This window comes from Tympanuchus pallidicinctus, unplaced genomic scaffold (assembly GCF_026119805.1).
Source record: "Tympanuchus pallidicinctus isolate F22 unplaced genomic scaffold, pur_lepc_1.0 scaffold2, whole genome shotgun sequence".
Taxonomy (NCBI): Eukaryota; Metazoa; Chordata; class Aves; order Galliformes; family Phasianidae; genus Tympanuchus; species Tympanuchus pallidicinctus.
In genome coordinates, this window is record NW_026294721.1 from 34,402,728 (window position 1) to 34,416,830 (window position 14,103).

Sequence of the window (14,103 nt, forward strand, 5' to 3'; positions counted from 1 at the left end):
TCTGAGCTGGTACCAGCAATCAATCACTTGATACATTTTTAGGAAGTTTTAAGTTACAGCATCTTCAAAGCTGTGAGAAAAGGTGTGACAGTTAAAAAGTAAATATATAACTAAAATCTTTGAACAGGCTGAACTCTAAATGATTAATTTCAACCCTGCAAGATGTGAGAATTGTTGCTGAAATAATTCTGGGTGCTAATATTTCAAAATATATAAGCATAGACACGTGTCATTATTTTTCAAGATACCAGATTTCACCTGAGAGAAAATTATTACCCCAAACTGATATTTTTGGAACTGCTTAGTGTCTAATCGACTAGTGACAGTAGTTAACAATGGCAAGCCTGATGCCTAGAAATAAAACAAATGTAAGCGCTCTTACTGTGGCAGGCAGTGCAGATGCCAGATGCAGGATGATGGGGTCTGTAGTGCATGGGGAAGAACCGAGCCCTGTTGTTGCACAGAGGAGGCTGCATGCTGCAGCTGGACAGTTTACTCACTGATAATTCTAATTGCTCCATGAGTGCCTTTATCCATTGCTTCCAGTCCTTACCAAGAACTGGGTGAGTCATTGGGTGTACACAGGAATCTAGTCATATTCTGCATTTTAAGCTAGAGAAACAACAGCCATTTTCTTTTTAAGTGTTGCTATGGGTCTCCTGCTGTAATAGATCTTTAGGCTTTTGTGTTCTGTGGGAGTACATTAAAAAAAAAAAAGGGTACACTGGAAGGAAGCTTTTGGGTAAGGTGATGGTGGATCCTGCGTATATCCACTCTTTGGACTTGTGGAAGAATGAGGGAGAGCTGTGGTGCTATTTGACAGCATAAGTTCAACACGGTCGCTGTTCACCAGAAACAACTAAAAGCAGTAGCTGACTCAGACAGACTCAAGGATTGTCACAAGCATAGTGAGAGAAGCAAGGTGCACAGGCACAGCTCTGGGCTCAGCACACGTAGTACTGAGTGACAGTTTACTGGATGATGAATTGGCTGTTGGGTTAGATGAGCTCAGTGGTCTTTTCCAACGTTAATGATTCTATGATTCTAAGATGAGTTTGAGGAGAGTGCAAACACACACTGTGTTTGCAAGGGAAGAGGTAGGGAAGAATGTTTCTGAACATCATGATTCTGTCTGGAGCATAGGCCTTACGAAGAGCAGCTAAAGGAGCTGGGATTGTTCAGTCTGGAGAAAAGGAGGCTCAGAGGAGACCTTATTGCTCTCTATAACTACCTGAAGGGAGGTTGTAGTGAGCTGGGGGTTGGCCTTTTCTTTCGTGTAACTAGTGTTAGAACTAGAGGGAATGGCTTCAAGCTATGCCAGGAGAGATTTAGGCTGGACGTTAGGAAATACCACTTTTCTGAAAGAATGGTCAAGGAGCTGCTCAGGGAGGTGGTGGATTCACTGACCCTAGAGGTGTTCAAGGAATATTTGGACTTTGTATTGAGGGACGTGGTTTAGTGAGTGCTGTTGGTGATAGGTGGATGGTTGGACTAGATGATCTTGAAGGTCTTTTCCAACCTTGGTGATTCTGTGATTCTTCTGCAAATTGCACAAGATGGGATGCTCATGGGAGAAAACAGAGAGGGACATAGGAGAAATACCAAGAGGAAATGGGAAGAACTATGGGGCTGCTGTGTACCAGTTTACACTATGTCTTCCTGTGCCTGGTGGTAGAAGGCCTTCATTGGCAGCCTTGGACCTGAGGAGCCCTCGGGTTCCTTCTGTGGCTGTCGGTGGCTTCACTGCTGTTGTATGTGAGGTCTATTGCCTGGAAAGGGGCTGATGGATGCTCCAGCAGCGTGAACCAATGTGAAAATAGTCATAAAAAAAGTTTGTGTTCAGGATGGGCCCTGTTGGCATCTACATCTCCTGCCCTGAACAAGCATTGCTTGCATGCTTCCCAACTGTTGTCACAGAGAGGACCGGTGGAGACATGGCTTACAGTATTTAATATCATGTCACTGAGTGCTCTGATGTCTGTGTTCCTGTGCTTGTTAATCCCTGCTCTTCAGCCTGTTGATTTAAATACCTTTTTGTGACATTTGGAGAATAATGGAGCATGCCGACCCAGAAAGTGCCTCTGAAAGGCTGTCAGATGTGATATGCATAATCGGAGCACATTCATTCTTCCACATGAACCCTTGCTTGCATTGACATGGCTTCTGTAGCAAAAAATAGAGATAAATAGAAAAAGCTGCTCAAGGAGAAGACTCATTGTACATGTTACGACATCAATTTCAGTCAGGAGAGGGATTAATCCTGGCAGTGGTTCCCGACTATTTGTTAAAGCAGATGATAGGCGGTGACAATGGCAGCTGCTTCTTTCAGTATTGCCACTGAGGAAATGTTGCCTGCAGTAGCAAAACGTGTCACTTTGAAGGGGCCCCACTTGTGCTGCTCTCAGAGTGACTGAGAAACCTACAGATGCTGCGTTTCTCCAGGGCAACTCCTGAAAAATGAGGTAATGAGGTGTTATGCTTATGAATGGTGTCACAGAAACATTTAGTAACTGTTGGTATGATCATAGCTATGAGTTAAAGACTGAATTGTGAGACTGAATTCCTGAAGGAGAATGCTTGAGATTAGGAGCTTAGGCCACATTAAAAGAGTTTAGAATGTCCAATGACATTAAGCTTCCTAAATGGTACTTCCATTTTAGTGGGATCAACAGCTTGATGTTCAGTGACATGCTGTATGTAGACCCTACATATAAGACAGAGGCTCAGGGTCCTAGGAAGCAAAATTCGGTGAAAGAGAGAGGAAAAATTGTTCAGAAAAGATCCTTCTCAGCAAGTATTTTCTCTCGTGTGTGTAAATCCCTTTCTTTATGCTTCTTTTCAGAATCTGCAGAGAAAGAGGGAGGCTTCCCCCCTGCTTCACTGAATGTATTGCTTTAATACTGGTGTGTAGCTTAGCTAAGGCAAAAGAGAATTTTTGTCACTTTAATGGTACTCTAATAGTTGAACTACTTCACAAAAAAAAAAAAAAAAAAAAAAAAAAAAGCTATCCTTCTAAATCTGCTGTAGTTTACATAGAAGTACTAAACATGAGTGGGAGAGAATGAAAAAATTTGATTTGTCAAGCCTTGTGATGACTAGTGACTTTGCTAATTGTATATAAACTTGTGATTTTTTTTCTCACTCTTTTATCTAGTAACTGAAAAAGCTGCTTAAAAAACAAAAAAAAAAATATTGAGCAAAAATGCTTCTTAAGTAAGCGTGACAGCTAATGCAGTAGAGTTGCGTTAGTTTTTTTCTCATGTGTTGTCTTTTCTTTTGACTTTTGGCGTTCAGGGAACATTCTTGATGCAGCTTTGACTCTCCTGCATGGCAAACCCTGCAGCCCCTGAGCGATGTGAAGAGGCACTTATGCCTACAAATCAAGTCTGTATCACTTTCAAGGGTGCATAGATCTGCTCTGAAGTAAGTAGGGCTATTTTGTTCTCTCTGTGGATGGAATTGCGAGGGATTTCCCAGAGTATGCAGCCATGAGTACAGTACTCACTACTTAAAGATGAAGAGAAGCTATTGAAAGTGAAATAAAAATGTAACCAGACTCAGTTTTTAATGGAAATTGGCGGTGCGCCAATACATGTTTTCACATTGCTCATTTCACAGACCAACTGAAAGAAAGTGAATAACAGTATTGATTCCTCTCACTGACATCTATACCTAAGTGCCTTGCTGAAACAAAAATGCTATGAAGAAAGTTAGGACTGAAAATTTAGAGGTTTAAAAAGGTACTTTTTCTCCCCAGCTTTATAGGAACTATATCCTTAGTAACTGCAGAATGTGAAGTGTCTGTGTGGTGCACGGCTAGCAGGAGGAGAGCTAAAAGGCAGCAGACACAGGCTGTGTTGCTTCAGCTATTGTTATGGGGAGGGTATTTGGCTTGTCGGAGCTGTTTGTATGTATATTGAATGCAGTTATTTGTGTTTCAGTGTTACTTAAAAGTTAAACAGCCCTTTTAGAAGAAGACTTTAGTAAAATCAACACGTGCATTCCACCCTTTTCTCCATAGGGAAGCAATTAGAAAAGCAAAGGAAGCATTCCCAAACAGCAGTGTTTAACAGTTTTTTTGCCTAATAATGATGGTGACAACTTAATGTCTCTTTAGTCTTTACATTTCACTCCCTTGTGGTTTAAACATTAGCAACTTTGAATCTTCTATTTTGTAACACCTCATGAGAGTGTACTGTTATTTTTTCCTGTTCTGTAGTTGGGAAAAGATGCAAAAGATAATTTGTTTGCTTATTTATATCTTACGTATTCCCAGGAGCTGTATAAGAAACACAAACTTCCAGAAGTGCAAATCTACATTTTAAAGCTTTTCTTAACTGGATTTTTCCTACCCAATTTTCTGAGTGTTGGTAGGCAATCCAATGTGATTATTCTATACTTCCAAGGTAGCAGTTTTACAGTCAAAAGTTATGGATTTCGTTTGTTTAAACAAATTGTATTCTGTATGGATATAGGAATGATGGGCTGAAATTCTGTGGCTCATGTTACGGAGGAACGCTGAAGAGCAGATCTTAGCAGCTCACTGTTCTCTTAAGAAGTGTTTTTGATGATCTGTCACTCAGACTTCAGACTATCATGTCAGGCTCCTACAGGATGAGAAATATACAAGTAGTAGTCTTGCAATTTAAAACAACAACAACAAAAAAATACAACTGTATTTTATTATCACATAAGTCATCTAAGGCAGAACATGAATCCTCTCAAGACTCCAGAGTAGATCTGGTGATCTTTCTCCAGTTTCCTTTCATATGTGCTACATAGCTTTTAGCTCTGCTGCATGTGAAACTGGGTCTTTATAGACAACTCCCTTCCACCTGACAGAAATTGCCCAGGTGGACTGTTCTAACACTCAATGAGATGGATAATACTGCAAAAATAATATATCATCATGTAGTCTGAGCAGCAACGAACATTCGTAGTTATGATGTGTTCCAACTTCTGATAACACAGCCTTAATAGCTTGTTTATACATCCAATGTGAAATTTGCTAGACATTAGAAGAGCGAACAGTAAAACTACTTCTACTGCCAGGTATATAGAATATCTGCAAGTTTTGAGTCAGCTACATCCTTCTGTCCTTTCACTGAGGTAAAAGAATAAAGGGCACTGCTAACTGGCCAATATCTGTAGTAATAAATGGGCATAGAAACACTGATGCTGAGTTTTTTGAGTACTGTTGTCAAAGGGCTCTGTGGATTTTGAGGCACTCCTCCAGTGTCAGACGTGAATGGACAGTGAGCTCAGTTTGCTGGTGAGTCTTTACCTCTTGGTACTCAAATACCACACTGTGCCCTAGAAACTGTCTCTGCTTCTAATTTTCTGTCTTTTTTCCCCTGGTCCTCAGTACTCTCAGTCCGAGATTCCAAACTTAAGGTTTCTTATCTTGTTTTACTTGAAAATGTAGCAATTATGCACTCCTAAAACATACTCACAAAGCATATTGAGAGGAGGAGACCTGGTTTATTTTCTGGGCAGAGTACCAGGAGGAATATTTCCACAAATTTAGCACACCTCTTTCAGCTCATGCAATTTTTTTTATGTGCAGAGCTACATTATTTCACCTTGCAAATACAAAAGAAATGCCTATTACATACATCTTCATGTGCAAGCATGATACTCTATCCCCCTTTTGGCTACTTTCCTCTGCCATCTGCACTTACATAGGGTTGTATGGGAGTTTTTTAGAACTCTTTCTGGTCATTTAGGTAGTGGTCCCCTTATTCATTTTGCCTTTATGTGGTCATGAGGATGTTGTTCACATTTTGCACAAATGATTTCTTGGTCTCAAGACCAAGAAAGAGAACGTATATTCAGGGCTAGAAAAATTTCTTCCATCATGCAATATTTCTCTTCAGGGAATGCTAGCAATTATCCAAGCATCAGCTAATGAAATAATCTTACAATTATTAACCTAAGAATGCATATGTTCTTTCTCATTCTTGATATCAATCTCAGTCTCAGCCTATTTATCCAAAGTGACCTTAAAGTCACCTTAAAGTCACCTTAAAGTGACCAGAGCAATCTGACCTTATTGCTCTGATCCAGTGATCTGCTTGGTTTTTCTTTCTTAGTAAGTTCTTGCTGCCTCTAAGATATTCTTTAGAAAATCACTGTAAGTTGAAAGAGCCACTGAAATTTTAGTTGAGATTTTCACTTCAATTCTTACTGAATATCTTCATATGCTGTGGAATTACTATGCAACAATAACTGAACTTATCATCAAACTACCGTGGAGGTTACAGTGTCTGTAATATAATCACTTCACCATTGTCCTTTATCTCTGGTTCCCCAAAGGATTGTCATTATACAATGCCCCCGTTTTTTTTTTCATTGCTTAACCAAGTTCAGTGCATTGTTCTGCAATACTGACTTTTAAACACGTGCTTTTGACTTCTGTATCTTGTTTCTTGAAGAGTCTGTCAACAGACTAGGTTTCAACAAAGTGTACTTCAGCAAGCACCTTTGGTTGTCAGAGTTAGTAAGATGTTCTAACCTGATAATTTCATTTCATCCCCTTTGTAAGAACAAATTTGTTTTTCAGACCTTTTTTCGCCTGGAGATCACAATGATGTAAATGAGAACAATACTTTGTGCATTTATGCATGTGCATGTCTCAGAGCCTACAGGCAGAATTTCCCATAAACATTTCATAGTTTCAAACAAAAACAGGTTTCACATTAAAAACTGCTTTTTATGTTTGCAAGGAAGCACTGTCTGAGCACTGGATGTGCTCAGGTAAGAGCACTTCATTAGGTAATTCTTCTCTCAACTGTGCACTCTTGAAAGGTTCCTGTTTGACTTCAGAGTAGGATGTATACATCCTTCTCTGAAGGATGCCAGTGAAGCCAGTGAGCTCTTGCAGTCCCACGAGTTATCCTTTTGGACAGTATTAGAAATTACAATAACAAACACAGTATTTTTAAAGCTGCTTTTTGAAGTTAACAGCTAAAGGCCATTTGAAATCCCTGCTCCATTTTCCATTATATCACACTTAAAATTGAGTGGTATGGTATCTAGTCCCCATGGAGATATGTGCTAGTCATAACTCCGTATCTTTAGCTGTTATTTAGAGGGAAAAGCACTATTTGGATAGCCAGTATAGATAATAAGCATAAACACCACAGAGTACAGAAATGATGTAACAGCAGTGATGGTCAGAATCATAACTCGAGTTCAGCAAGAGCTATTACCTTGCTTTGAGTGTATTCAATTAGGTAGGTTAGGTGGCTCAGTCAGCATGCTTTGACTTGTTAAGAGAAGACTACAGCCAGTTCAATTTGCAAACTGTAGCTCAAATTCTGAATTCCCTTGTAGCCTACACGAAAGCCCTATCTCGTCTGCAGATATTATGACTTTATTTGCAGAATGGCACTTGAAAGTGACATTGCAGTTATTGTTTCTTATCTTCATGTCATCAGTTTTAAGATTTCATTCTGCCTGGAATGAAAGTGTTATTCTATCTAATGGAATCTATATTTTAGAAGTAAATAGCAGTACCTGAAGAGATCCTGGATGTCACTTTCAATGTTGTTTTCGGTCAATTCAGCACAACAGGGACACCAATGTAAGCTTCTCTCACCCAGATGTGTGTGCTAGGTAGCCTATGTTAATGGTTTATAGCAAGTAATGGTAAGTTTTCAAAAGAGGAAAAACAAAAGTAAATTGTATAATTGTAAAGAAGAGAGTTTTTCTACTGCCTAGAAATCGGAAATAGTGCAGTAGTCAGAAACATAGTGGAAGCTTTTATCTCTATACGCTGATGGCATCTTAGACCAATTTAAAATGCCAATGATTTGGCTTTGGTCTCTTTAAAAGATGGCTGAAGACTAAAGAAAAACGAACCCCTATGACATTTTAAAACTGGAGGTATATTCAGCCAGCTGCAAAGTACATCCACAGTTTTCATGTTTACAGTGATAATCTTCAACACACACACGTAAGAACATACAATTGAACTTCGTGTTTCTTGTTTTAATATGTAGGAGTTGTTCTTCAACATGCAAGATTGCACGCTTTATTCCTAATCCATACCTGAAAAACTCTTTATCATTCTTCCTGCTATTGTGACCTGCTATTATTTAGAAGTAGTAAGAATACAGTAGCCCAGCCTGTTTTATATGAACAAAGGCTATGCTTTTTAAGCTAAACTGTGTGAATGTGTTTTAAGCTCTCATTTTTTAAAAAAAAAAATAACGTTCTTGAAAATTCTAGGTTATGTATTTGCTACAAGAAGCAATACTGGCTATGTGTTTGATATTTTTTATTTTTTTAATAATAAAATAGCAAAATTCCCTATAGATAATAGTCCTGGAAGTACTACAAAGCATCTGGCTTCCTTCTGTTGATTGCATCATTGAGCGAAATATCTAGTTCAGTGCTCTGCCTGTCTTCCAAGTATAGTCAAAACACCAGTATTTCTTGGAAGACACTTGTTAAAAGTTTTCTTTGTTACTTTAAGCCAATTCTTGTGTAGATATTACTTCTCCAGATAGAGGTGAAATTGTTCAGATTTGAACCAAGTAAAATTGTCAGGTTGAGGATAGAACAAAACATTACATTGTAACTATATGTCTAGGATGATTTTTTTTCTTTCTTATCTTTTATAGAATAATCTCTGTACTAGAAGACCCATTTTTCTAACATGCAGTATTTACTTTACCGAGTTCAACCAGCAGTTCTCTGTGGCTTAACCAGGCAAGTACCTCATGTTTATGCGCAAAATAATACACCCAGTAAAACTAAGATCTTGATTACTGCCTGCATTTCAACAGCTTTATGCCAGTGTAGTTTATGGAAAAACTGTTGCACCAAATAGAAACTGCATTGTGTGCAATGTAAAGAATGGGCTGGGCAAAATAGCCAATTTTTTTTTTTTTTTTTTAATTTGTAAGTAGTTACTATAGGAAGTCATCATGAATGATTTGCCATCTAAAGAAGAAAAATGTATTCTGACATATAAAATGTACAGTGAGATTAAGTTGAATGTGTATATGGCTGCTTGATGGCTACAGTTTGCCTAGATTTTTGTTTTTGTAAAGCTTGCATGTTATGGGTGTCTGCCTGTTTTTTTTTATCATTTAGTATTTATTTGTTTATTTATTTATTTTAAAGATCAGGAAGATAAACTTATCTGGAAACTGATACACCATTCCATCTCATCCATCCAGACTCTTTAAAAATTATTTTTGTAAAGCTCTGATGGGCCTCTCTCAGGTGTCTGTCACAGACATTTTCTCAGACATGAAGTTTCTAATTCTAAATTTAAAGAGCTATTTAGGGGAAAACAGAAATGTAAGTGTATTTTTTCCTTATTACATTTATGAATTTTGTTCTTGCGTCTTTCTGCCTTCACACCTTTCTGCAAAGGTGTGTCATTGAATTCCTCCATGTGGAAAAAAAAGTGGACCCACTGACATTCATTGTAACTTGCTGAATGTTTCTGGAGGCCAAATAATGGATGGAAAGTGGTGTGTTTCAACAGTGGCAACAGAAACAGCGGGGTTCCTACACTGGTGCAGATTTTTAGGAGCACAGCATAAAAGCTCTTGTTGACTGTTGATAAAAATGCATAAGTAATGCTGGTAAAAATCTTGAAAAATGCATTTTATAGCTGAGAATTTGCTCTATCAGGTTTTTTTGTGCTTTTTGTATGTATTGCAGTTTCCATGGAAATAAATCAAAGGCATTACTTTCAGAGCAACCTACGTACTGGTGAGGTAGGGAAGGTTTCTGAGATAAGCCTTTAAATTCTCTGCTTCTAAGATTTATGAGTTCTTCTGTAATGCACCCTGCTGTGTCCTTTGTTACAATCTGTATCTTCAGCAGGTGGTTAATGGTGACCCACTCACATGATCGTTAATTATACTTTTTTACTGCATTAGATGAATTGCATGAAAATTCACATACTAAATTGCAGTTGACTCTGACCTAGTTAACAAGTGCCAGAGATGTCTTGCTTAATCTGTTTTTGAGAAGAAGTTCGCCTGACTTTTTATAAAAAGCTTCTGTAATTTTGTTGTTTGTTGCTGTTTGGTTTCTAATTCATCTGTGGCAATTGGATCTTCTGAAAGATACTCAATGAATTACCAATTCTCTGGAACTGTGTTGCCTTCTGATTCAATCACACAGAATAATATGACCCATTGCTCTTATTTGTGTCAATTTTATTGCACAGTATTATGTCATGAACATGGTTTGTGGTTGAAAAGGGAATTGTATTGCTATGCTACGGTAGTGGGGAAAAAATTAAGAGATAAATCATGAACATCCCTTGCTATGGTCTAATAGCCATCCTAATAGTCTTGTTCTATATTTACATGTAAAAGCTAATTTAAGAGGCAATATTTTCTGAAAAAAAATATTATCTACATCAGGATGTTGTTATAACTTGAATAATCTGCAAATTATATAAGTTGGTTGTCTACCATACATCTAGTCAATTCAGTGCAATTAGTAAGAGCCTTGACTGGGGAACATAAGTAGCCATTGTTTTTAGTGTTCAGGTAGCCTTTTGTACCTCATAAAATAGTATTTTTCCATTAAGTGAGTTTTCCACCTTTTTTTGCAGTGGTGGGCATTACTGTTTAAGGGCTTTTCACCAAAATGTTTTTGTATAAAAGAGAGATTAAAAAAAAACCCAACACTTTAAATTAGAACAACTCCCCTAGAAGTATGGTTTAAGAGGAGGAACAGAAATATTATTATTATTTATCCTGAACTTGGAACTTGAATATAAGTATAAATTGTGGTAGTTTTATTCTTACTCTAAGCTGCAAGATGCTACCTAATGCAAGCAATAGCTTGATATTCTGCTTCACTACTGATTTTGTGTTAAGTTTGAAAGTTTTATGAAGAAAAGCTACATACTGATTCCACAACTACTGAAACAGTTAATTACCTTGAAATACACAATACACTCATTCTTCTTTATTCTGAGTAGTATATATATGTGTGTGTATATATATACACTAGGCAGCACTTATTGTTAGCTTACGATTTGTTAATTTTGTGCTTTATTTTATATACCATTTTCACTGACTGCTCAAAGTAAACAGTGGAGACATTTTGCATATTTCCCTCCCAGGACTTTTATTTTAATGTATCATTTTTTACTTTATTACCAGTCAGTGTGGTATCATATGCATAGCAAGCTGTAACTCTGATAAGCTATGTCAAAGCCCCACTGTGCTAGATCCTATCTTTATGACATTATTGGAACTAATGCACTCCAGAAATAATCGTGAGGAGTTAAAAATGCTATCCAGGAAGACACTGTGACATGCAGCTATCTAAAGAAATTATCTTCAGTAATAAAAAGAGTAAAAGCATTTACTAAATTTGATGAAAACTGGAATCTGACAATCTCTTTTTATTTAATAAAATTATGTATATTATGTATATCGATAACAAAGCTTTGACAAGCACCTCAGATGTTTTAAACAGAATCATTATACGCATATCTGATTCTGTTAGTGTTAAGAGGCTAAGCTGATTTATTAGTACAGTATTGCCTTATGCTTGGATTATTCTTTGGACATATTTCTGGAGGGTTTAGTTTCACAGCCTCTTGGACATCGTATTTTGTTGACTAGCCATCATCTTAACTTGGCCAAGAGCTATCAGATGAGCTTGCTGCCCAAGCTCCATAAAGTACATCTGTTCTCAATAGTTGACAACACAGTAATCCTCCTCTAAAACTCCTTCTTGGGGCAGGCTATATCCTCACTTGCCCTGCAAATTCATCCTTTAATTAGTTAGTTCTGCAGATTCATTGCCTGCCTTGTACATTGTTTCAGTAAAACTTCCAGTACTGCAGAATATAAGATGTAATTAGAGAGAAAGAAGGGATATCACAAATGGCAAAAAGACAAGATTATGGAAATCGGACTATTTAGCAGCACTGAGAAAAAGATCCATCTCAGATAGCATAACCCATAGCTATTGTCTTGTTTTCCCCATGAAAGTCAAGGCATTTGAATTTCAACTGTTTCTATTTTCTGTATGTTTGTACTGTCCTAGAACTCTGTTAATGAGGACATCAGGTGAAACTGCAGAGATGCAGTCACATGTTCTTTTTTTTCTATTATGATATGATTTTGAATAAGGAAAAGAAGATGTGGTCACAGATAACCATACCTTCATTATAGGTATCTTGTCTGTAAACCAAATTTCAGCAAATAAGAATCAGATGAGGGAAAAGGAAAGTAACTGCTAGCAAGAGAGAGGGAGTGGATGTGTTGGGCTTATTTATTCAACCTAACAGAGATTACTTCCTTTTAAGAGTGTGTGAAAAAATCTAAATTAACATTGTAGAATGGCAGCAGAGAATTTGCACTGCCTTCCCATAAAGCCACTACTGTGAGTGCTCTGGAGATTAGATTAATTGTTTTACTAAAGTAACTTCACCAGCTTCACATTTCTAATCATTTTATGTAAGTTTGTCTTTTATCTAAGGTGTTTGCACTGTCTCTTTCTACTTTTATTAATGATTTCTCAGAGTGTATGATGGTTGAAAACCAACCTGACACAGTGGCTGCATAAATCTGGAGAATATGTTTTGAAATCTGTAGTACAGTCCATGTACTATTGGGTGTATAAATGAATTTTGTGTATCATAACACTCCTAGAAAAACAAGAGGACAAAGAAGATGGGATTGCTAAGGGAGACATTAGATTTCATTTCACACTGATAATAGTTTAGTGATAGTGCTGAGCAAAATGGGATTCAATTCTGTAGCACTCCTTTATTGCAGCTAAGTGATTTCAATATCCAGTCTAAAGTGATACTGATAGTGTTCGATAGAAGGGGGATGAAATCTGAGAGCCCTGAAGGCTCAGAGGAGGCCACAAATCTCAGGCTGACTCAACGGATCTTTTCAGAGCCATCCCACCTGACCTTAAGCCATCTTATTTAACCTGGAGGCTGCTGGTAAGTACCCTGCAATGTAAGATATTGTTCCATGTTAAAAGGAACCATGCAACTAGATTGCATTTTGGACATCAATTGATACTACTGTAGTTATGGTTTTGGCCATGAACTTGATGCTTTCAGAAACGTTTACAGCTATGAGTTTATTGCTCAGTTGTTGTTGCCTGGTAGGAAAATCATATCTGGGAAATGGTTTAAACCCTGTAGCCTTTCAATTTGTGACTGTTGAAAGTAGATGAGGTTTGCTATACAAACATGGAGGCTGACCTATAGTCCAAAAGGCAGTGGTCACGAATTTTGTATCTGGGTACCACTTCTCAAAACAGACATGCAGCTTTCCTGCCAAGATGTATATCCTGCTTCTGATAGACATACAGCTAAAAAAGGTGAGTGTTGCTATTTGTTTTATATATTTAGCGGTATCTGTTATCAGATTAATTTCTCATTTTCAGAAAATTAACTAATCTGTTATCATTTTGTGATAGTTGATAGCAGCAGGCACTGTAGGATCCTAAATGAAATGATAGTGTTAGGAGCCTGAGGAGGGGCAGTGGAACTAATGAGAATATTTCCTGTGGCTTCTTTTGGATATGAATTGAAGAAGATTTAAGTGAGGAAGATGAAGAAAAATGCATCAGATAAATGCTTTGTATATGCACTGAGAATTTCATAACTGTGTTTTTGTTTTCAGCATAACAGGATTTTTTCTGCAAGAATTACTCAGGAGTTGCACTGTGCTGTCCTTGCTTTCCTTTTAGAAGCATTTAGTTTTCTAGACTTCACCTCACTTTCTCTACCTCTCTAACACAATGCTGGGGGAAAAAAATAAGAGGCTGAGAGAATTTAAAATTCATTACTCTCAGTTCAAAACTCATGGTTTTTGTTTTTGTTTTTGTTTTTGTTTTTGTTTTGGTATAAGATGGCCACTAACTTTTGTTAGCGTAAAATATTTTGTGCTGTTTCCATTACATTCCTTATAAAGCAAACTCCTGAATTTGGTCTTTCCCTATACTGAACTGCATTTTTTTTTTTTTTTTCTTAGAAAAATAATACAAAAACAGCTATTGTTCTTAATATGGCTTTATTTAGTACATGTACCATATTTCCATTTGAATGCATAAACTGTGTTGACAGTTGACTCAATCTGCAAGGGC

At 37.3% G+C, this 14,103-nt stretch overlaps 2 long non-coding RNA genes across 3 annotated transcripts in view; both read left to right on the plus strand.

Moving 5' to 3' along the window:
• The window catches only part of LOC128080423 (uncharacterized), a 35,974-nt gene extending 27,264 nt beyond the window's left edge, over positions 1-8,710 (plus strand). The window contains exons 5-6 of the long non-coding RNA XR_008206671.1: positions 3,313-3,423; positions 8,628-8,710. This is a non-coding gene — a long non-coding RNA (uncharacterized LOC128080423). The remainder of the gene's footprint in view (positions 1-3,312; positions 3,424-8,627) is intronic.
• Positions 8,711-9,678: 968 nt separating this feature from the next.
• LOC128080175 (uncharacterized) overlaps positions 9,679-14,103 on the plus strand; it is a 98,680-nt gene continuing 94,255 nt past the window's right edge. The window contains exon 1 of one of the 2 annotated variants that reach the window (XR_008206527.1): positions 9,679-9,737. This is a non-coding gene — a long non-coding RNA (uncharacterized LOC128080175). The other variant, XR_008206526.1, reaches the window with a different exon arrangement.